The sequence below is a fragment of the Miscanthus floridulus genome, chromosome 12 (assembly GCF_019320115.1).
Source record: "Miscanthus floridulus cultivar M001 chromosome 12, ASM1932011v1, whole genome shotgun sequence".
NCBI classification, from domain to species: Eukaryota; Viridiplantae; Streptophyta; class Magnoliopsida; order Poales; family Poaceae; genus Miscanthus; species Miscanthus floridulus.
Window position 1 is genome coordinate 37,966,681 of NC_089591.1, and position 25,397 is coordinate 37,992,077.

The window sequence follows — 25,397 nt, forward strand, 5'->3', positions numbered from 1 at the left end:
AATGGCTCCTAGAAGCCAGATTTATTAAAGAAGTGTATCATCCTAAGTGGCTGGCAAACCCAGTCCTTGTTCAAAAGAAGAATAAAGAATGGAGAATGTGCGTTGACTACACCGACCTTAACAAACACTGCCCTAAAGACCCCTTTAGTCTGCCTCAGATAGACGAGGTTGTAAACTCCACCACCGACTATGAACTCCTCTCCTTTCTCGACTGTTACTCTGGCTATCACCAGATATCCCTCAAAGAGGACGACCAGATTAAAACATTGTTCATCATGCCTTTCGGTGCATATTGCTACACCGCCATGTCCTTTGGACTCAAAAACACCAAGGTGACTTACCAAGGGCCATACAGACATGCCTTGACTAGCAAATAGGCCACAACATCAAAGCTTACATTGATGATGTGGTCATCAATTGTAAAACCGCCGATAGTCTAATCGCCGACCTCGAAGAAACGTTCGCTAACTTGAAAAGATATAGATGGAAGTTGAACCCTTCAAAGTGCATCATTGGAGTTCCATCTGGCATACTCCTGGGCTACATCATCAGCACCCATGATATTAAACCCAACCCCAACAAGGTCTTCGCCATCACCAATATAAAGCGACCAACTTGCATAAAGGATATACAGAAGCTGATAGGGTGCATAGCTGCTCTCAGCCACTTTATATCATGCCTCGGCAAAAGGGACTACCATTCTTCAAACTACACAAGGCCTCCGAGTGCTTCTCCTGGTTGGAGGAGGCTGATATGGCCTTCGAGTAGCTCAAGTTGTTTCTAACAAAGCCTTCGATCATGACGGCGCCTCAACCATACAAAACCTAATTGATCTACATCGCTGCCACTTCTCATGTCATTAGCACAGTTATCGTCATCGAGCATGAGGAGGCCAAGCATGCCTATAAGGTGCAACATCCAGTCTACTTCATCAATGAGGTTCTTAATGACTCCAAAACTTGTTACCCTCAGGTTTAGAAGTTGTTATACGCCATTCTGATCATGTCATGCAAGCTCCACCATTACTTCAAGTACTACAAGATCACCGTGGTCACTGAGTTCCCTCTAGGGGACATCCTCTGCAACAAAGAGGCCAATGGACGCATCATCAAGTGGGCAGTCGAGCTTAGCACTTATTCTATAGAATTCAGAAGCAGGCCTACCATTAAGTTGCAGGCGCTGGCTGACTTAATCGCTGAGTGGACCAAGATCCAAGAGCCCATCCCCGCTGCTTGCCCTGAGCACTGGGTGATGTATTTTGATGGTGCCCTCAACATCAATGGTGCTGGTGCTAGCATTTTATTCATTACCCCAACTAAGGACAAGCTCTGTTATGTCCTCCGAATTCATTTTCTAGCTTCCAACAATGTCGCGGAGTATGAAGCATTTCTCTATGGACTTCGTATGGCCATCGAGCTCGGTGTCAAATGCCTCATGGTATATGGAGACTCCACGCTGGTCATCAACCAAGTCAACAAAGATTGGTCCTGTTCTAGTGAGAAGATGGACGCATATTGCGCCGAGATCAGGAAACTCAAAGGAAAGTTCTACAGTATCGAGTACCACCATGTGGTACGAGATCAAAATCAGCTCGTCGACCACCTATCTAAGATAGGCTCTTCTTGCACCATAATTCCACCTAGGGTCTTCATACAAGACCTCTTTGTGTCGTCTATTAAGGAAGAGAAGGAAGTTCAAGAAATCCCCCCACCGAGCAGCTGGTACTTGCAGTACCTTCACCGGTCGTAGATTGGAGGGAACAGTTCATCAAGTACCTCACCAGCACCGATGTACCCATTGATAAGACTGAAACTAAATGTCTCATCCATTGTAGCAAGCATTATATGCTGGTAGATGGGAACTTGATGAGAAAAAGCGCCAAGATAGGGATACTGTAGAAATGCACCCCCCGAGAAGAGGGTGTAAAACTACTCCATGAAATTCACTCTAGCTCCTGTGGCAATCACGCAGCCTCTAGAAACCTGGTCGGCAAAGCTTTTTGAGCTAGTTTTTACTGGCCCACGGCCATCACTGATGAAAAGACCTCGTCTGACATTATGAAGGATGTCAAATTTTCACCAAGCAAATACACGTGCGGGTGTAGGAATTGTAGACCATCCCAGCTTCTTGGCCTTTTGCATGCTGGGGACTAGACATGATCAGGCCTTTCAAGCCCGTGCCAAGTGGTTTTTGGTATATGTACGTCACCATTGACAAGTTCTCCAGGTGGATCAAATACAAGCCACTTGTTTTGCCTACTGCAAAGAAGGCAGTCGAGCTCTTTGAAGATATCATCCATAGATTCGGTCTCCCAAACAGCATTATCACCGACCTCGAAACTATATTCACTAGTCATCATTTTTTGGGACTTCTGCAAAGACCGATGCATCTCCATCAAATACGTCTCTATTGCCCATCCTAGAGCTAATGGCCAAGTCAAACAGGCGAATGGCATGATCCTCGATGCCCTCAAAAAGAGACTATACCAGAAAGAGGAAAAGCATCTGAGCAGATGGCCCAAAGAGCTCCCGATGTGGTCTGGGGACTACGCATTCAAGCTAGTTGCAACACCGGCATGTCTCCATATTTTTTGGTCTATGGCTCAGAGGTCGTACTTCCTGTGGACATTGCCTATCGAGCACCTAGGGTGGAACATTATAATGAAGAGAAAGCCATAGTTGTTCGGACAGAGGACATCAACAGGGCCAAAGAAGAATGCCTGATCACTTGCATCCACATAGCCAAATACCTAGAAGGCCTATGTAGATACTACAATTGCAATATCAAAGGTCATTCATTTGCGATCGACGACCTCATTCTCCGCAGAAAGCAGAAAACCAAAGGGATGCACAAGCTCTCCTCCTCTTAGGAAGGGCCTTACATGGTCAAAGAGGTTACCCGACTAGGGTCTTACCGGCTATGTGACATGGAGGGAATCGATATCCCTAATTCGTGGCACATAGAGCAACTTATATGTTTCTATCCTTAAAATGCTCCAGATATGTACTCTTCACTCCATAATAAATGAAGTTTTTGTCACCATAATTTGTCTCCATTATTTCTCCGCTCTAGTTTAATCTCCATTTACGATTACTGGCTCCAAGCTACTCCTTTACAAACTCTGACAATTATATGTGATCTCCATAAATGCTCCGCCCTGTTTCTCCATACTAAAATATCTCTAAGATATTTCACCAACCATCGAGTAGCACATGTTCCGCTCTATGTTCTTTGGAGAAAACCCTGCCTTCGATCTCTCCCTACACGTGCTACGGGCTCTAGCGCTCTGCGTTATGGGTGGTCGGTTGTGGTTCCTCGGTCATGTATGTTCCTCCTACACATGCACGGGCTCTAGCACTCGACGTTATGGAATACGAGCTAGCCAAGGCCAAGAGTTTAGTAATGAACTAACTGCTTGGACACTACTTATACCATGTATAAATGCATTAGGGTTAACAATACATCTATTTTTCACCGAACGTGCTAGCAAGCCATGCAAACATGCATACAATGTCTACTTACAACATTTATACAAATACATAAATGTTTGTTTAAGCCCTCGCGCATTTAACTCTCATCTCTAGTTGTTCAATATAGATCCCTCTCCACTCAGGCTATTAGGCTTGGCCATCACCATCTACCTCACCGAACAGATCAATGTCGCTAGCCAGCTTCTTCACCACGTCCTCCACCTCATCCTTTAGTTGCTCCTACTTCGTTGCAACCTTCCCTCTGGCAAATCCGGCCCCTATCGCCTGAAGATTGATCGCAGGGTAGTGGGACCGGACCAACGCTAGGGCATGTGTCATGACAGAGACAGCGACGTCGTGGTTGAAGCTTTTGAAATTCTCCCACACCGCCTTGCACCTATCAATGATGGCATCCGGACATAGTGGCCTATCGTCGAGCTGAGGAGCTACCGCCATGTCGATACAATCCAACATCAGTCTGACTCTAGCCACCATAGCATCAAGTTTCCCCCACTAGGTTCTTGCCTCTAGCTCCAACACATCGAACTATGCCTTGGTCCTTCGACGGTATTCTGCAGAGACCAAATGGATTTGTCAAATGAAGAAATGATTTCAGCAACAACTCTAACCATGAACTACTCACCTTCTAGATCATCGGCCAGTTTCTCTACTTGCCCAGACGCCTTCTCCTTCTCCTCTTAGAGTTGACCAACAACTTCTCACAATCGGCCAAGCTCGGCATCTTGCTATACAAACATAACAGTCGACAGCAACATCAAGCCTGTTCGGCAATGTAGAGCAAATTCATCGATCTGTAGTACCTTTCTTCTACTCGGAGATGCCTTTCAGCTACTCGAAGGTGCACCCTAGCTGCTCTGAGATGTTGTTCAGTTGCTCAGAGGTGCACTCCAGCTGCTCGGAGATGGTCTTCCACTGCTTAGATAGGATGCCCTTCTGGTATTCTAGGTCCTTAGTGTTTGATTCGGCAAGATCCCTTTCACATTGGGACCTCTAGATGTTCTTCTCCATAAGTTTCACTGCCTCCTTTAGCTTCCCACTCTCCTCAGCAAGGGGCTCTATCCTCTTGATCAACTGCAGCCATTGTACAGCAGTTCACGCTATGCCCTACAAAGCACCAAGATTGTAAAGGACCATATTCTCCAATGCCAAAGATGACACAGCTGACACAATACTAACCTCAATTTTCTTCATAGCCGTGGAAAGGGTGGACCATAGCCTCTTCACCTCCCTGGTGGTGTCCTCCTCCTCCATGACCACAACTTCATCACCTCGCTTGCGGAGGATGTGGATGGCTTGAGGTCGTTATTCTTCACGCTCCATCTCCTCGACCTCGTCCTCTTCCTCCACAGCTAGTGGCGCTGCCTAGGGGCTCGGTGGCCACACAAGTGACCGACCATGCCCTGTGGCATCTCAGGGCACACAGCTTGCTCCTTCGACGCTGTTGGCCTCTGCTCCATCGATTCCGACGCTATTGGCCTTTGCACCGCTGATTCTAGCATGATGTCGGCAGCTGCCGCTCCCACCTCCAAAGACTTGGCAGCTCCCACCGTTGCTCCTGGCATCTCTGTTGACTCACCCGCCATCGTTGCCAACCGCTCTCCACCGCTAGCTCCATCATCAGTAGTGGTTGATTCCTCCATAGACCAACAAGCGCCCGGGGACTCTGTACCAGCCCCCGACTGGTCGCTAGTCTAGCCAGAAGGATTCAGGTCCTCTGCACATCCCATTCTGCATTAGTTTAGCTCATTGGTCACTGCAACTATAAAAATCAGAAAGCTACCGATCCCAAGGCAAAGATACTTACACATTAGCTTCCTAGTAGATGGTTCTGAACCAGCGCTGCCTCCTCAAGCACCCAGGCTCTACTCTGGGGTCAACCAACATGGCCTAGGCCAGAGGTCTTGCAGACCCCACTGTCGTTGTCTTCTCCACCTACTGCTCAGGGACTCCTTCCCCTCCCTCTGATTGCACCTCTGTGCGCATGTTGCGCGATGACGCTTTAGTGCTCAGAGGGGGAGCTACTAGAGCCCCATCATCGTCCGACCACTCGAATATCACCGCACTCTACATCTAAGCAGTCTGACCGCCACCAAGCGATATACCTCCTGGCTTGCAAGGAGTTACATCCACCATTCTTCTCTTCTTTTGGGCTAGCTCGTCTTGTGCTGCCCTTTTCCCCCAAATTTTCTCTGATACCTGGGGGGGACTCTCCTTCCGACCTGCACCTTCACCTTCAGATTTGGACGATGTGCTGACGGCACCTTCCTCCGGCTGAGTGGTCAGCATGGCGTCCACTGCCTTCGGCTAATCGCTACTCAGAACGTCCAAGAAGTACATCGCCCGTTCCTGCAAATGGATCTTTCCACAAGCGAATCAGTTCACTGCTTGGCATCGGCATGAGATAAAAAGCATCAGGAACCGGCTAGGGTTTATGGATGATCTTTCGATGAGAGGCGTGAGACAACTCGATTTGGTGGATGGAGATGATGTTCATGGCCCGACTACAGCCTTCCAAGACTGTGCCTTAGCAACCGATACACCACCTCCAAAGGCCGTCACGATCTTGTGGAGCGCAACAACCAGCCACTAGGGCTCCCATCCTGCAAGCAATCGAAGAACTAGCAAGAACAACGAAACAAGCACTAAATTTGCAAGATGAAATTGAAAGCCTCAAACTGAATCTTATTATGAGTGGGGTTCCGAAGACAAGGAGACGGGCGGCTGGATCATTACGCGTGCCTACAAGCAAGTAGCAAAGGCTAAACTTGATCTAAACAAAACCCAAGTGTTCCTGGTGGCGGCTAAGGGGTATATGACGTGTGGAGGACGACCACAAGAGAGTTTGGGTCGTGCTCCAACCCTAGGATGTGTCCCTACTGGACTCTAAACGATACAAGCCCATTGGGCTAACTTAAGGTGGCGCAGCACCCTAGATAGAATAGACCTCTCTGTGATTTTTTGGACTGTTGATGCCGCTTCTGAGTAGGTATGAGTACGAGGTCAGATCCGTATGAAAGTAGACTTTATTAGCTTTCCAACAAGTCCAGAATCACCCCAATCCGACTCCGTATGTAACCGTGGCGACCGTCGCAAGTTGGAGGTGTGCTGCAGTCCGAATCTAGCCTACGCGAGTCCTTTTCCCTTTCGGTCTTCTCCTTGATTCCTAATCAAAACAAGAGTGCACGTGTCTCCAAGATCTAAACAGGATGGACAAGAGCTCAAGAAGGAACTCACTTGATGATTAACTTTTTGAGCATGAGCATGAGTAATAGGACCAGCAGGTGTCAGCGTGGACGGCGTGGATGTATGATCGGTGTTGATGTCCTCATCAACAGTCAAGATTTTTACCTAAGGAGGTGGGTTCATGCAGTTCAAGGCTCTCGACTGCCCTGGCACGCTGAATGGCACATTCGAAGTGAATAGTTCAGTGGCCTAGCGTAGCACAGCCTCCTTTGTCAGTCTCTCCGTCCTCTCCTGGGTGTCGTCAGTATCTCCCTTGAAGTCAAAGCCCGGATGAACCCTCTACTTGTAGGGCTAGACGCGGCACACTATGAAGCTCACCACCACCACCACTCCGTTCATATTCATGCCCCTTATTAGCTCGAGGAGCTCCTTCACCTGCTCCATATCAGCACTGGTCAGTTTCTCCGACCAGCTCCTCTGGTTCTCTAGAATCTGGTCGACATCGCATCTGATGGTAGGATGACTCTGCTTCATGTAGAACCACCTGGCATTCCACCCCTTTAGCAATGTATTCAGCGGCACAGTAACATATTCACCCACCATCCCATCATAGAGCTATAGATACACACCACCGACCACTTTGGAACCACCCCCTCCTTTCTTCTTGAGCTAGAAAAGGTGTCATAAGAGATTGAAATGGGGAAGAATGCCAAGATATGCCTCGTAGAAGTGGATACACACAGAAATATGCAAAATGGTGTTCGAATGAAGATTACACAAGCTCACTCCCTAGAACTCCAACAGATCTCGCAAGAACAGATGTACCAGAAGTCCTAATCTATGCCAGAAGTAATCTTCGAACGCAACAAGCTCATCGATGTGTGGCATCGGATAGGGCTCACCATCGGCCGGACGCCATTTGATGGTGACATAGTCAGGAAGAATGCCCGCCTCCACCATCTCATTGAGCTCTATCTCCCCCATGAGTGATGGCACCCATTCCTTGTCATGACTTGCCCCGACGGCCACCTTCTTTGGGTTACCACCTCCCCTCTTCGATGCCATCCCTCAGATCTGGATCGGAACTAGTATTTTTTTGCAAGCTTTTTAGCCCTAGCAGTGGAGCAAGTGTGAATGCAAATGGGGGAGCATGAGGCCAAGGAGGAAGACGAAGTGGTAAAGTGGCAAAGGTGGGAGCGCAGAGTGCGGCGACGTAGTTATAAAGAAATTGTACCGACCTTTTGCATTTAAGGGTTTTTGGGAAATCACACCATATTGATTTGCGCCCTTCTGAATTCCCCAAAGCGACGTGGTGGGCCGTTATCTAGGCTTCCGTGCAACTATGGCCCATATCACCCATTCTTCGATGCAACTTGGTACTGTACACCGAATATTCACCAACTTCTCTACAATACCATCAAGGCTCAGTAATTTCTACTATATAGTCATTACTTTAGTTTTTTCTCCATGATTTGAGTAATTGGTACATCTTGATTTATTCAAGATTTCCACTTGTGGCTCGGGGACTACGTCAACATTATGACTCAGTTTCTCACCACACTGGGGACTTCTTTTGGTTACTATTATTTCTGACACTGGCACCATGTGACCACGTCACCTTCTGTCAGGCTCGGGGGACTAAGTGGGCACACTTCACCTTGCGGTGAATGTGCGCTTTTCATTTTAGGGCTCAGTCCATGGACTGGTTGCCTGCTCAACTGGTTCTCTACCTTTTTTCTACTTTCTAGACCCTGGCACCACGTGACCACGTCACCTACTGCTAGGCTCAGGGACTAAGTGGCACTATTCGCCTAAACGGTCATTTAGCCCATTTAAACACTGTGTAAATGTTACACAGTGGTGCGCCGTTTCCGTTTAATCACCTGTTTACCCCATTTAATTGGCCGTTTAGCCCGTTTAATGGGACGTTTTGCCCGAAAAATGGCTAAACGGTAGGTGACCGACTGTTTACCGTTTAGCGTTTAGGAAAACACTGCTAAGTGGGCACACTTCACCTTGTGGTGAGTGTGTTTTCTTTAATCTGGAAGACTTTGTGCCTCATGAAGTTGAAGAAGATTATCTCCCTTTCTCATGGTTGGACTCTAAGTGGGCACGCTTGGTTCACAATGAGGAAATTTTCAATTTTGAACTTGAGCTCCTTACATCCTTCTAGCAAGCCTTACTTGGGATACTCTGCTCGATGACGGTCCACAACTACTCGGTGACTCATTAGAGTGGTCGGACTATGAGTTTGACTGCTCAGCTTTGTTTACACCTGCTCGGACAAGCTTAAGACGGCGTTGCACAGCGGATACAAAGGTGCTCGGGGACTAGCTATAGGGGCTACAACCCCGGATACCCATGGTAGACTACATGGGCGGTGCCCTAGGGGTGGTCTTGCACACAAGACGAAGCCTTGCAGAGCACGGCGCTGCTCGGCACACTCCACAAGACACCAGGAAGATATCTTGAAGATATGGCATAATCTGTTAGGATATGTTACGATCCTGTGATCCCTGTAATCTGTTGTTACTTATCGGTTATCTCCTAGATCTTACTGACTTGTAACCCTACCCCCCAGACTATATAAGGCAGGCAGGGACCCCCTCAAAACACATGCAATATTATACAATAGCCAATACAAACCAACATACCATAGGAGTAGGGTATTATGCTATGCTAACGGCCCGAACCTATCTAACTCTTGTGTCTCTATTGCCTTCTTATTCTTGATTACGCACACCTCCACTGATCAATCTACCTTTGTGGGATACCCCTCGGAGGACTGTCGAGCATCTTTTGTCGATAGTAGGCTTGCTCGGTTTCAATCTTAACCCTTGGAGCAAACCTACATGGTTTAAATTGTTTAGGAGCACGGCACATAGCTTGTTTTACAATTGTTCATCTAATATGTGCCAAAGTCCAAATTGTAGATAATTTCTCCCAAATATCACTTTCAAAAATGATTCTCACATTCATGTGATGTCATCTTTCAAGTGGTATTTTTTATTCTAAAATCAATGTGCATGTCTCATACAAGTATTCCATACTTGTGTGCACAAATTTAGGGTGAGGTTACTCTACAAGTTGGATGCTTTAAGACTAATACCTTTTCAAGCTTATCATGTGTGTAGTAGTCTCATTGCAAGGAAAATGGAGTCTCCAAAGTTAAGCAACATACTTTAAATATCCACCACCTATTGCAAGTGGTATAAATCAAATTGGTTTCCACATGTGGTATTTCTCAACCAATATCATCATGTTGATTTCACTTTGGTATTTATATGCTTTCTCCATGCATTATATAGATTAAACTCCCTTGAGCATTAATTTGCTAATTATGCATAAACTACATTCTCCATCATATGTATGCATATATTTAGGGGGAGCTTAGTCTATGTAATGTGATAGTCAAATTTTGTGACCTATTCCACTCCAGATACAAAGGATCACAAAGTTTGACCCTCCCTTGTGCTACTAATGTCTTCCTTTTTGGTGTTTGATTCCAAACGGGAAAATTTGTAGGACCAAAAGCAAGCCCGATCATAATAATTTACAAGTGGTAATAGTCCGAGAAAGGGAGGATAGTGGATTATGGAGTTAGGAGGAGGCTTACATCCATAATGCCACATGGGGACATTTGCAAGGGCAAGATAAACTTCCAAAGATGTTTACATGTGGTATCTCTTAGCATCATATAACCTTGCCCTTTTGCATCGCATATTAGCAAGTAAATAGTTTTTAAATTCCAAAATTTTTATTATTTGCTTGCTTTGGTCGTGCTGTCATCAATCACCAAAAAGGGGAAGATTGTAAGGAAAATGGACCCTAGGCCCATTTACTTTGGATTCTGGTGTTTGATGACCAACACAACCAAATTGGACTAATGAATTTGCAAGTAATTGTTTTATAGTTCAATAAGGGTGCAAACATGACTTGGACGAAGGCGACATGATAATCTGATGATCAACACCTTAAACAAGACCCTAGAAGCACAAGAGAGGATCCAAGATATCAAGCAAAAGCACGAAGATAGGAACCAAGCCGGACGCAAGATCATGAAGAAACGAGCTCCATAGAGGTGACCGGACATGGCCCTATAAGGACCAGACTCATCTGATCAGTTGCTCAGCAACAGTAGGCGTCAGCAGCAGTGACCGGACATTGAGCGAGGCAGTGACTGGACGCACAGACTTCACCATTCATCATCAACGGCAATGTTCTCAGAGTGAATGGACGCGATGGCAAGACGACCAAACACACCAAGAAGTAGCGTCTGATCATGTCCAGAAAGGTTTCAAAGTGGCACTAGCGTGAATGGACGCGTCCAATTGAGTGAGACCAGACTCGGCCTAGAGTTCGATCAACCCACGCGCTCCAATGGTCGGTAGGACCAGATGCATCCGATCGAGACGTGATCAGTGTCCGGTCAATAGCAGAAAGTTGGGTCTTGGGTCCAACGGCTAGTTCTCACTTGTGGGGCTATAAATAGACCCCCAACTGGCCATTTGAGATGTGGAGAGTTGAAAAAACATACCAAGGGCGTTGATACACCATTTTAGTGATTAGACCACCGCTTATGCGCTTGCTCTAGGTTTAGGCCTAGTGTTTAGTGAGGTTTGCACACCTCATACCACTTGGTGCTTGTGCGCACCATTGTTGTACATCGGAGGGCATGTAGTCTTGCAAGATCACACCAACCATGTTTGTGGTGTGGCCGCCACTGTGTACCGAAGGGAACAAGCGGCAGTTTGGCCGAAAGCTTGATAGTGAAGACAATGGGGAGCGGTCTGGGTGAGGCTTGCCAAAAGGCACACTAGAGACCCACTTGCGCACGGGGAAGGCCCGGGGCTATGCACAAAGTTACCCAACCGGGAGTTTGGCCCTTGCGAGGGGCTCCAATGAGGACTAGGGGAAAGCTTGCGGCTTCTCGATACCATGGTAAAAATACCGGAGTCACCGATGGGAGTTTGCATATCTCTACCTTACTCTTTAGCTTCCGCATTTACATTGCAATCTTGGTTTGTGCTTTACTTTCCTAGCTTAGTGATAGGCTAGTTGATAGGTTTGGAACCTAGGTTGTGTAACTCCTTTTTACGGTATAGATAGCAACACACTAGCTAAACCATAGTTGCACATCCAGATAGTTCATCTTTTGCATATGTTTTTGCTAAGGATAGAAAAAGAGGCCATAGTTTAGAGTTAGAGTTTTAAGTCACCTAATTCACCCCCCCCTCTTAGGCGTCATGGTGCCTTACAACAATCATATCAGAGCCACAAGTAAATTCCTACATGATTGAAATTGGTGGCTTTTGGTACTAGTTAGCCTCAAGTGAAGCAGGAAATAATTAGTTTTAAGTCTAAACACTCCAAGTATAAAGTTTCACATACAAATAATTCAAAAAACTTTCAAGTTGAGAAAAACTTCATTCAACTAGGAAGTTTTAAATGGAACTTTTCATCTAAAAGGATTTAAAATCAAATAATGTTTTCAACTTAAAAGAAAAATAAGAGTTACGCTAGCTTAATATCGACACCGGTGCCTGCCATGGTGCCCTCCTCTAATGGACAAGATGGAACCAATGAGAGCTCCACAACTACCAAAGATTAGCAGCCCTCCTTTGTTGCAACCAATAAGGAGTAATGGAACTAGTTCTGCTTGGCAAGTAGCAAGGTAGGGACAAGTAGACTGATCTAATGAAAGCAAATAGAAGGACTTTGTGGTGGTGCAGAGATGAGGTTCGTTGGCAAGGAGGTAGACTCTAGCGATGGGGTGTCTAGGATAAACGAGAAAGGCTAGAGATTAGAGTCAAATGAGATTATAAGAATGCAAAGGCAAAAAGGAAAGTGTATCACATGTGATCGGTTTCTATATGAAGAAGAAAAAGGTCTTGATCATGTCATCCATCCACAAGTTATGTTTCTAGAGTGAGCAACGCAGCACAATGCCCGCACCAGCAAGCAGCAGCGCAGCACTATAGTAGCCAGCGTCCAGCGCCTAGCACAATAGCTTGTTTAGCCCCCCTAGGATTTTGTCCTAGATCCACCACTAATGGTGCCCTCCTCCTCCAATGGATGAGATGGAACCAATGAGAGCTCCACATCTGCTAAGGATTCACTACAAGGTTTTACCCCTGATGCAATGGCCTAAAAGTGTTGCAATATACCAAAAATGGTTGTGGTAGGCAAAATTGCAATACTTTTTTTCTGTTGGTAGGCGTTGGCATAGTAACCGTGGCAAAAGGTTTGCCCAACGACTCATTTTGGTGTTGCAATAGGTTTTCCCCTATTACAACACCAAGGAGTGTTGTTGCAACGCCATGTAGTGTTGCAACCCATAGTATAGGCAACCATGGTGGGTGTTGCAATAGTTACTATTGCAACACACCCGGTGTTGCCAGAAATACCTATTGCCACGTACCCAAAGCATGGCAATAGGTGCACTAGCAATGATATTGGGTGTTGCAATAGACCTTATTGCCACGCATCAATAGCATTGCAATAGATGGACCCTCTATTGCCACGCTATCTCAATGGTTGCTATAGGTGGAACCATCTATTGCCATGATAAATATTTGGTTGCTAGAGGTAGCCACTCTATTGCAACGATCAATACTGGTTGCTATAGGTGGAACCGTCTATTGCCACGATAAATATTTGGTTGCTAGAGGTAGCCCCTCTATTGCAACACTAAACATTGTGGTTGCTATAGGTGCCTCCGTCTATTGTCACGGTAAATGTTTGGTTGCTAGAGGTTGCCTCTCTATTGCAATGATCAATACTGGTTGCTATTGTTGGACCCTCTATTGCCACGCTAACTATTGTGTTGCTACAGTTTGGAGACTCTATTGCAATGCCCACTATTTTGTTGGTACGATGTTTTTTGCAACATCGTTTGTTTGTTGCTATATCATATATTGCAACGCCAAATTATTTTGTCGATAGTCCATATTGCAACGCTCTGTTTGCTTCAAACAATAATTGCATGTCGAACAATATATGATGAAAGAAGCATTTAGACATCCATTAAACCAAAATATGCTTTGTTCGTACAACTCATTAATGAAACCACATCCAATATCAAACTTAGTTGATAACACACGCACAACAACTAAAACACATAAGGTATCTGACGCACAGTAGCTACTTTGAACAATTCAAAATGTAATAAGCTATGTGTAGCACTGTACCAAAGGTTGGCTTGACATTGACCGTCCATCATCAGTTGTGCGCTCCACTCAAACTCTATCTTGCTCCTAAAACAATCATTAACATTGGTATATTCAGCAAATAGAAACTTAGTATTCAGCTAAGTATCATTTCACTTTACAGTAACAGGAACTAGGCAACTGAATCTGGTTCAGAAATATTCATAGGTAGTGGAGTCAAAAATCACCCTATGCTTTGCCAGCTTGTTGATTCCTTTTGGATAATGCTCGTTTCTTAGCCGCGGCATCCCTCAGTGCTTTAGTAGTAGTAAAACTAACTGTCGCATCCCCTCCTTTGTTTTGGCTAGTTTGAGTCTTATTCGCAGCACTATTTCAGGTTGTGCGACCATTACTTGTACCTGCCGCTGTTGTAGCTTCGAGTTGTGTTTGTGGTAGGATGCTATCTTGGTTTTCCTGCAAATCAATAGATGGAGGGAAAATTATGCCTCATACTAAGGACTATCACATGACAACATTAAACACTCTTCAGTTCTCAAACTACAGGCTGATGTGATATTTCTTCACTTTCTATATTTACGTTTTCTTCATCCATGTTTGTTGTAGCAGCAACCTCTATATTTTGTCCCCCATCTTTGTTATCCTACATTTCAATTTTAGTCAGAAAAATCATGAGTGGAGTTTGAAACTATGAAAATGATGCATGGTTTGTAGCCGACTATTACCTGTTGTATTAATGCTTGTACATGTGTTGCTTGCATCATTGCCATAAACTCTTCCCTAAGAGCTTCTCTATCAGCCTCCCTTGCCTTCATCATTTGTTCCATCTAACGCCTATGTTCTTCCCTTTCATCTTCACTTTTAGCCTCTTGAGATTCTAATCTCGCTTGTAGCTTTGAAAATGCTTCGGCTAGTGCCAATTCTTGATGCACTTGGTACTAGTAATCCTCAAACAGTAGTTGGCTTCTGGTTGGGTATTTTGCCAAGTATCCATTAGCATAGATCTTGGTTGATTTGTAGTTTCTTGTTTCCTGGTAGGCTGACTAGAAAATCTTATTTTGCTCCACATCTGAGATGATGAGTGCTTCTCCATCTGTTTCCCTCTCCAAAATTTTGTTGCATGCATTATCCTAACAAAGGAGGACAGTTGAAGTAGTTAATTGAAAATGATTTTGTAGGCGGTCACTTTGCATCAGTTAATAAGGTTTGCACAAACTGTTATATACTCACATAGACATCCCTAGATTCTTGGCTTGTCCATTGCCCATTCTTACTGTGCGTGATCATGGAAAGCTCCAAATCATTTGGCTCATCACCAGTTATTGGGTCCCTCTAATTAGGCAAGAATGTAACAAATTAGTGATATGTCAAAAGGTAAGGAAGCATGGTCATGTGCTTCTGAAGTTATTACCTTCTCAAAGCCACACTGAGAAAAACTCTTTGATCCTACCCGATGGTGTACCTTTACATTCTGCCGATTCCGAGAATTCGTGCAACTAACCCTCTGCACAAGGAGTTGATTATAAAAAAAATATTACAATGTACCAAAACATAGCCTTTATTTCATCAAGTGCAAATGGCAAGAATAAAGTAAAGGTCATCAAACCTGAAAACTTGTCTTGCCAAAATACAAAACTAGATAGTGCCATTCAACAATGTCCAACTCTTCTGGCTTATGTCTCATTCTCTCCTCATAGGTGGTGTACGCCCTATACGTAGCACTTAATGTTGCTCGCCATCCTTTGTAATGCTCATTAGCGATGGTCCATATTTTTTCCTGTTTTCTTCGTTATTCTCAATGTCCCACTTATGTTGTTCAACATATAAAATATAAATTCTAGGTCACTTCTTAACTAATTTGGTAACAAAACTGTGTATGCTAGAAAAAACAAATCAGAAACTTACCATCATATCAGATACTATTGAATATTTGACATCTTGGTCGATATCCTTCCATGTTCTCACCCCAATGAGTAGTGCTTTTTTCCTTGTGTACACTACTATTTCATCAGTAAATGTGCGTGCGTTCTCACCTATAGCTCCTCCACATGTAGAGAATTGGACTTTAAGCTTCTGACTGCCCTACTTGGATCTCTTGTGGCTGGCTGCCAATCCTTTCATAGTACCTCGTGCCTTTCTCTTTTTGGAGTCTTGTCCATTGAAACAATATACAGTGCAAGAGATTAAACAAAATCATTTCATAGGGAAAACTAAACTAAACATCAAAATAAAATCACAATAAGCATCACTTACTATCTTCCTGTGTTTTCTCATGCCGAGCATATGATGGCTGGTTCAGAGGTGGTGTTGGATTGCTATCTTGACTTGAATTTAGTAAAACTATCTGATTTGTAGGGTTGTCATATGCACCTGCAGACAATAGGTCACAAGTGTAAACTATAAATGTATTGCGAAGGACTAATAATAAGTTGGTTGACATTTTGAGAAAAGAAGGTATATATTACTAATTTGATATAGTTGTCCTTGCACCCTTAACCATTCTTTGTAAGTCTTGACTATGTCATCCCTATATATATCTTCAAAATCTACGAAAGCCATGCTGCTATTAGTGATCTGGCCATTGCAATATAATATAATATAACAATTCATAATAGGGCAGCAACATAACTTACCCATGCCTTGGCCCTGTCTATGCATATTTTTAAGCCACACCTTGTAATCATCAAGTGACTCATCTATGGAATGTTCACTATTTGATGCCACAGTTCTTGGCAATTTAATGGGTGTTATGTCCACAGTTGGCTCTGTTATTTGATCCCTTGACAATACTAATCTGACCTCCCTCTCCTCTGCATTACTTGATATCATTGCATTTGCATCGACATCATATTTGATCTCATTTAGTGTAGCTACAGAGTTACCACTTCTCCTCTTATAGTACAAGTAGTCCCTGGTACCATACCCCAAATTTGATTTCATTGTTATTAAGTTACCAAACGTGAGGTCATCCCTGGCTATTGTATACTGAGCAAATTGTTGTCCCACCAGTGCCCCCTTGCAAGTGAAAGAAATAGTCCATGTTTGTTTCGAGCTGTCACAGAATGTAATGAGAAACATAAGCACACCCTAAACAATATTTAAAGAAGGAACAACTTGAGAATGGCAAACAATAATGTGTCCTTCATATTATTGAAGCATATCACTACCATTTATTGAAGGATCTCACTATTATTGAAGTATTTTGTCGAATTCTAAATCATTGCAGTAGCATCCAGACAGACATTGTGTCGTTACCTATCATTGTCCTGAGTGGAACGCCAGAGGTTTTCTTGTGATTGGCTGCCATCACCTCCATCTTCATCGGCAGGAGGTGTCGCCGTCCTGGATGAAGGTGTTTGAAAAAGCAACATCGTCGCCCTGGGTCTGGACAATGAAGCAGGTGTTGGCGTGTTGAACGCAGGTGACGTCGATTGAGTCTCCATTGATGCAATCTGTAGTCCAGCTACATTGAACAAGTAAACTACATAGACACACAGGTACATGCATTACTCTTTCATAAGTGAAAACAGAATAGATCAATGGCTTTAGGGTTACCGTAACTCTAACGAAGAGGAAGTCCGAGAGTCCTTGAGGTTTGAGCACCGGCGGTGGGGAGGCACGTCGTGGCGGCCTCCGGGTGCGGCCTGTCCTGCATCGGCGCCCCTCCAATGACAACGCGACGGTGAAGACAAGTGGTGGTGGTGGGTGCAGATCGGAAACCGAGTTGGAGGAGGGAAAGGAAAGAATTGGAGGAGATGGGGAGGATAATGAGGAAGTGGGGAGGTTAAGATTCGCTTTGTTCGCATAATGGGCGGTGTATTAGGCGGTAAATGGCTGCATACGGGCACCAAGCCAATTTTTGGCAAAAATTACAAAAAATAAGTGGGAAAAGGGTGTGCCACTAACATGAGGGACCCACTTGTTGGCATCGGGTTCATGGTGTTCATCTTTTTTATTTTTATTCATTGTAAAAACGTTAAACTTGTTTAGATTTCGCATTTGTTGTCCAAATCAGGTGAATCTTTTTCCCAATTTCTCGAAAAACTTTTTCCTTTCACATGGTTTTATTTGCATTGTGTTACTTGACCCCTTGTATTAACATTTTGTCATTTGCTTTACTTTTTACGTACTCTACAATGAACAGACCTTTTTCTAATGTGTCCAAGGTACCAGGGGCTTATGAATAGGCAAGTTGGAATCTTGTTTGATCAAATGTGTATCATATAGGTGTATCATATATATGGCATATCATATAGGTGTATCATGTTCAATGTCACCTTCTTTGCCTTGAGGTGATTTCATGTGGGAGCAAAGACAATGTTTCAGTGCAAATTGGTAATCGATGTCCTCAAGGACAGGATTTATCGCACAAACCATCTTTTTGCAACGTGACATCTTTACCTAGGTTTGGGTTTGTGACACCAAGATACACTTATCTTTGTATTTGTATTTGTGATAAACCAAGTTAGTGATATACACTTACTTTTGTATTTGTGATAGCATCCACTCCCTCATGCACATTGTGTTAGGACTTAAGAAAATATATATTGGAATTGTATAAACCTAAATTGGCAAAAAATTAGTACTATAAAACTTGTAAATTAAAAATGAAGGAATATAAATTGAAAGAAAATGCAAAAAAACTGTGTTAGGTGTATCATATATATGGCATATCATATAGGTGTATCATGTTCAATGTCACCTTCTTTGCCTTGAGGTGATTTCATGTGGGAGCTAAGACAATGTTTTAGTGCAAATTGGTAATCGATGTCCTCAAGGACAGGATTTATCGCACAACCCATCTTTTTGCAGCGTGACATCTTTACCTAGGTTTGGGTTCATGACACCAAGATACACTTATCTTTGTATTTGTATTTGTGATAAACCAAGTTAGTGATATACACTTACCTTTGTATTTGTGATAGCGTCCACTCCCTCATGCACATTGTGTTAGGACTTAAGAAAATATATATTGGAATTGTATAAACCTAAATTGGCAAAACATTAGGACTAAAAAACTTGTAAATTAAAAATGAAGGAATATAAATTGAAAGAAAATGCAAAAAATGTGTTGCATCCCTGAATCGAACCGGAGCCTATAAGTTCCAGAGCAACGGACAAACCATTGAGCTATCACCTGATTTTGGTAAGTTTTAAGGAATTTATTCCTTTGAGTGATTATATGTCCATGCTTTGCGTGTAGGCCCTTCAACTCCCTGGCCACGCTGGTCGCACAGTTCCCATGAAGAGCCATCGTTTTACCTGGTCCTTGGACTGGTCGCGGCCCTTCAATTCCCCATGAAGAGACGCCACGTTTACCCAAGATGCTATGATGTTTCTTTGGATTTGTGGAAGTGGGCGAGATTTCATCATGTCATGCATGTGTTAGCTCCTGGGTAACCTACAAATGTGTGTGTTGGTGCAGGTTTTTGTCATGTCTGTGTCAGCTCCTACGTTACAAACCCTTGGTCGTTGAGTTAAATTATGAAAGATTGACGATGGTGGAGGTGAGGAGTAGCATGGGTGATGGTCCATCCTTCATAGAGGCTGTGAGACGTCGGGCTGAGTGATCTTTTTTTAACGCCTGTTGCCAACTAAAATTTACCCAAAAAAATTGGGCTTCAGATCACAAATTCTCGTACATAGCACGCCTGTGCCAGAGGGGCCATCCACGAGAGCAACATGGGCCCTGCAAACAGCGTAACAAATGGATGCAATTTTTTATCTGTGACACAGAGTTCTCCTGTTCTAGTTTGGTTGAAACCCTTGCATCATCGGTGCCGCCTCCTCTCGTGATGTTTGGTGCCGAGCATCGCCGTCGATCCAGTGCTTGTCTGACTCCTCCACCCGTTCGACTACTCCACTACCTATCCACCATGGTTGGTGCATCTTGTCATTGCAGAATAATGTTAGGTGATGATAGGAGTTGGATGCGCTTGCCTCGTTCTTCAATTGAGTGGCAGGAGAATCTCCAAAATTTTCTAGACATCACATTTGGTGGCACATCGAGAGGTGGAACTGCTGCGTGTCCATGTCCTAGAAGTGTATGCATGGCATACAGACCGCGGCCTCTGGTTCAGCTTCATTTGCTTCATAGAGGGTTTGATGAAAGCTTTATCAGGGAAGGTGAAGGTTCAGATGTGGGATTGCACAACGAAGATGCACCAGCAGCCGATGTAGAAGTACACAATGATGCACCACCACCAGCTGATGTAGAAGTAGACAACGAATCCACACCACATGAAGTTGGAGTAGACAACGAAGAAGGCACACCGAGTGATGACGACCATGGTGTCACTAATTTGGTTAGATCCCTAATCAGAGGTGCTATACATGGAGAGATCAGAGATACTAATGACAATGAACAACCGAATGAACATGCGAAGATATTCTTCAAATTATTATAAGAGGCAGAAAAGAAATTGTATCCAGGTTGCGAGGATGCTACTAAGGTCTCTTTTATTGTGGAACTTTTTAGGTTAAGTGCTTGTGCGGTATTAGTAACAGAGCATTGGAGGGGGTACTTAATCTGTTCACAAGGTTTTTTCCTAAAGGCCACTGTGTCCTGAACACAATGGAGAAAGTGCAAAGGGTGGTTTGAGATCTAGGCTTGGACTATGTAAAGATACACGCCTATGAGAAGGATTGTGTGTTATTTTGGAAGGAAAATGCAAATCTGGATACATGTCCCAAATGTGACGAGTCTAGGTGGAAAATGACCGACGACGGTGCTCACAAGGACGCTACAGATGGTGATGCTAATACAACAAATAAGAAGTGTGTCCCACGTAAAATCCTACGGTACTTTCCTCTTACTCCTCGGCTACGAAGATTATATATGACAGAGAGCACATCATCACAAATGCGATGGCATAAGGAAGAATTGGTCGATGATGGCAAAATGCGTCACCCTGCTAACTCGAAGGCATGGAAGCTTGTGGATAACAAGTATGGTTGGTTTGCAAAGGAAGCTCGTAATATTAGGCTGGGTCTTGCTTCTGATGGCTTCAACCCCTTTGGCATGCAAAATGTTACATACACCACATGGCCTGTTATCCTCATCCCTTACAATTTGCCTCCTTGGTTGTTTGAGAAACAGCCTTATTGGATTATGTCGATGTTGATTCCTGGTCCAAAATCTCCTGGAATGAATATTGATGTCTATTTGAGGCCCCTCATTGATGAGCTGAAGGATCTTTGGGAAAAGGGAATTGATACATGGGATGACAAGGTAAAGAAGAATTTTAAACTACATGCTATTCTGCTTTGGACAATTAATGACTTTCCTGCATATGCGATGCTTTCTGGTTGGAGCACAAAAGGCAAATTTACATGTCCGTACTGCCACAAGGATACAGATTATTTGTGGTTGAGATTTGGAAAAAAGCACTGCTACATGGGACATCATCATTTTTTGCCATCGGACCATCCTTGGCGCATGAACAAAATGAGCTTCAGCAATGAGGTGGAAACCAGGGAGGCTCCAGTACCACTGTCTGGTCAACAGGTATTGGACCAGTATGAAACTTTTGATCAAGTGATACTCGGAAAGGCGACATCAAAAAAGAGGAAGCGTGATGAAGATAAAAGATGGCACAATTGGAGGAAGAAGAGTATTTTTTTAGCTCCCTTACTGGTCTTCTTTGCTCATAAGGCATAATTTGGACGTGATGCACATTGAGAAAAACATATGCGAGAGCATATTGGGTACTTTGCTTGAAATTGAAGGTAAATGTAAGGACAATGAGAAGACCCGACTTGACATGGAACAGCTAGGGATAAAGCAAGATCAGCACCCTGTCATTGACAATGATAATTATACCTTGCCACCAGCCTTGTACTTTTTAGATAAGGCTGACAAGAAAAGTTTATGCCAATTTCTACATGGAGCGAAGATGCCTGATGGGTTTTGCTCCAATATAAGGAGATGTGTTGACGCAAATCCATGTAAGGTGTCTGGACTGAAAACACATGACTACCATATTATTCTATAGAAATTATTACCCTTAGTCATCAGAAAGATTTTGCCCGAACAAGTTGTCATGCCATTGATTTAGCTTAGTAGGTTCTTCAGTGCACTTTGTTCGAAGGAGCTGGTGGAAGAGCAGTTCAATTAAAGAGACTCTTTGCTGGCTTGAGATGGTATTCCCACCTAGATTTTTTGATATCATGATTCATTTGTCGGTTCATCTAGCTAAAGAGGCTAAACTTGGAGGGCCCGTGTGTTATAGATGGATGTATCTAGTTGAGAGGTATCTACGTACTGTTAAAGGCTATGTGAGAAACAGGGCGCACCCAGAAGGTTCAATAGCCGAGGGACACATAACCGAGGAGTGCCTTACATTTTGCTCTAGATTCTTGGATGTCGACACCAAGCTAAATCGCGCTGATCATCATGAAAGTACAATAGTGAATGAGCCGCCATCTGGTTTGAGCGTATTTGGAGAAATGGATTACAAGAGGAGAGGACAGACTACCGAGATATTTTGTGCAGATGAGGTTCGGAAGATGAGGCACTACATAATTAGTAACTGTGATGAAGCCAGACCATGGGTCGAGTAAGTTGCAATATATCATCATTAATTAATCTACTTTTTGTTTCTGGCATCAACTAATTAATTAATTGGCTATTTCAATGCAGTGAATACATGGAAGAACTAAAAAATAGTATAAGGAATCTTAATAAATGACACGAGGAGCACTTTGTAAGGTGGTTCGAGGGTAAGGTTAGTTCTATTTTTTTATTCCATGTGATGGTTAGAACGATGTACTTATTAACTGGCATTTGTTTTTAAACTGTGTTTGCAGATCACCAAACTATACGAGAAAGGTGAAGCAAGTGAACTTATGTATGCCCTTTCTCAAGGACCGGACCATCGAGCTCGTGTGTTCAATAGATGCTACATCAATAACTGGCTATTTCGAACGACTGCCATTGAGAGAAACCTCATCACACAAAACAGTGGTGTGCTTGTGAGGGGTGATGGTACTACCGGCAACATGACCTGGTATGGAGTGATTAGAAGAATGATCTCACTCGAGTTCCCTGCACAAAAAGAAGTTTTATGTTTCAGTATGATTGGTATGATGTGTCGACTGCCAGTACCAGCAGAAGTAGAGGATATAGTAGGGATAAATATGGTGTTATCGATATCAATACTTCCAGGTTCAGATATTCAAATGAACCTTACATTCTGGCAACATAGGCCGAACCGGTGTTTTTTGTCAACCTCATGAACAAGCCAGGATGGTCTAGTGTTGTTGCGGTTAGACCAAGAAATTTGTTTGCCATGCCAGAAGGAGAAAATGAGGGTGACATGGAAGTCGATCTACTTGATGTGGGAATCCAAGACATGAATCTATTAGGCCCAAATGAGGATTTGTCAAATTGGACAAGACCAGACAAGGAAGGCACAACTGGTGATGACTCTATTATTAATCAGGTGCATGGCAAGGCAGTTCTCGAACCAGATGATGCGGTCTTACTTGATGAGGATGATGATGCCGAAGATGACACCTACATTGATGATGGAGTTGTTGCACCAGTTGCGGTAGAAAGCATAGAACATGATTTCTTTGTTTAAATACTTATCCTTTGTACAACAGTGATGTTTTTTCTAGATTTTTTTTAAACAATCTCATTAATTGTCCGGGATAGTGAATAGCAGCAGTTGGTCTTTAAACTGTTATACTCATATTTGTTTTCTATCATAAGCACAAATATCAGCAAGCTGGACAATTTTTTTGTTTTCTAAAATTGTCATGGAAGATGCGGATGGTTATCGTCCTTGTTGACATATGAAGTGAATTAGCCATCTTCATCATGTAAACAAGTAATATAAAGGCGGCTTAATGTTGAACACACCTTAGTAGCCTAGTGGTAGATGAGTGTTTGCTTGTACTTTAGTTCCTGGGATCAAATCCTCTGTGGAACATTTTTTTGTCAAAAGAATACAATATTCAGAAATGTGTGGAGCATTTTGTCTATTGCAACCATTTTGGTATATTGCAACACTTTTAGGCCGTTGCATCAGGAGTAGTCTAATGCATGGAGCATTTTGTATATTGCAACCAATTTTGTATATTGCAACACTTTTAGGCCGTTGCATCAGCGGTAGCCTATAGCAACACAAAAAAATCGTGGCAATATTAACATGATATTGCGACCATTTAGGATTGTAGTTGCAATAAGTACTTAATAATTGCAATGCCACAAAAATTATTACAACCCTAGAAAACCGTGGCAATAGGAACATGCTATTGCATCCATTCGGAAATCTTGTTGCAATAACCACCCTAGCAATTGCAACACCATGGAACATTATTGCAACCCATAATAACCGTGGCAATAGTTACAAGCAAAAGCAACCAAATCCAATATAGTTGCAATAACAAGTAATTGCAATTAAAACCAGTACTATTGCAACTCAAAAGTGCCATTGCAATAATGCCAACTAATTGCAACACAATTCTTAAATGGTTGCAGTAGCACAAGCCTATTGCAACGACAAACCACACATATTGCAACAAATTTAGTCCATTGCATTATAGGCACATATTGCAACCATTTTTTGAAAAGGTTGCAATACGACCCACCTATGGCAACCAAATTAGTGGTGTTGCAATCATGTGTTGTGGCATTAGAGGTAGAACCTTGTCGTGATTGTGGCCCTCCTTTTGGCAACTCTAGTAAGGAGCAGTGGAGCTAGTCCTTCTTGGGAACTAGCAAGGCAGTGGCAAGCAGACCTATCTAATGAATTGAAAGCAGAGAGAGGGATTTTTGCGGTGGTGGGGAGTTGAGGTTCATTAACAAGGAGGCGAACTCTGGTGATGGGGTGTCTAGAACAAACAAGAACGACTAGAGACAAGAGTCAAATAAGAATGTGGAGGGGAAAAGGAATCCTATCGCACGCGGTGGGTTTCTATATGAAGCAGATAGTGGTTTTGATCATGTCATCCATCCACAAGTTATGTTTCTAGAGTGCACATGCTAAATAAGCATTCTGCTAGGCATGGTAATGGACCCAATCCCCAATACCTGATGGAGATTTCCCCACTAGGGGACATTTGATGGGTTGATTTCACTCCTCTAGAGGGCTTTACGGCCAAATTTCAGCCCAATATCAAATAGATCAGGGTCAGCCCATTCCCTATGTACCCTTCTCTGTTACCCATCAGGGCTTCCAAAATTTATATAATGCATTTCATACATTAACCGAAATAAACTCAATATAGGTATATTGGCCTAGCTAAGCCCAAAGTAATCAGTTAAATAAAAGCTACGTAACCCTACGTCACTTGGCCACATCTTGTCGAGTTAGTTGCGACTCTTCCCACCACCTATCCCCCATAATTAGTAGTACACACCATCCATGTGCCTAAGTAGCACCTTGCACCATCGCCGCTTCATCACACATCAAATAGACAAATAGTGAGAGACTGAGTGAACATGTGCTTCCATGTTAACTTTAATCCTTCATTGGTGGCTAATGAAACCCTTCTTCATCCTCTAGTTGTTAACCACCTCAAAGGACATTGATGTTGGCTCCTCTCTAAC

The 25,397-nt window shown here is 43.4% G+C and overlaps 1 pseudogene; it reads right to left on the minus strand.

The window, feature by feature from the left end:
- Positions 1 to 14,667: 14,667 nt before the first annotated feature.
- LOC136495721 (uncharacterized) lies at positions 14,668 to 17,495 on the minus strand (annotated as a pseudogene).
- Positions 17,496 to 25,397: the final 7,902 nt, after the last annotated feature.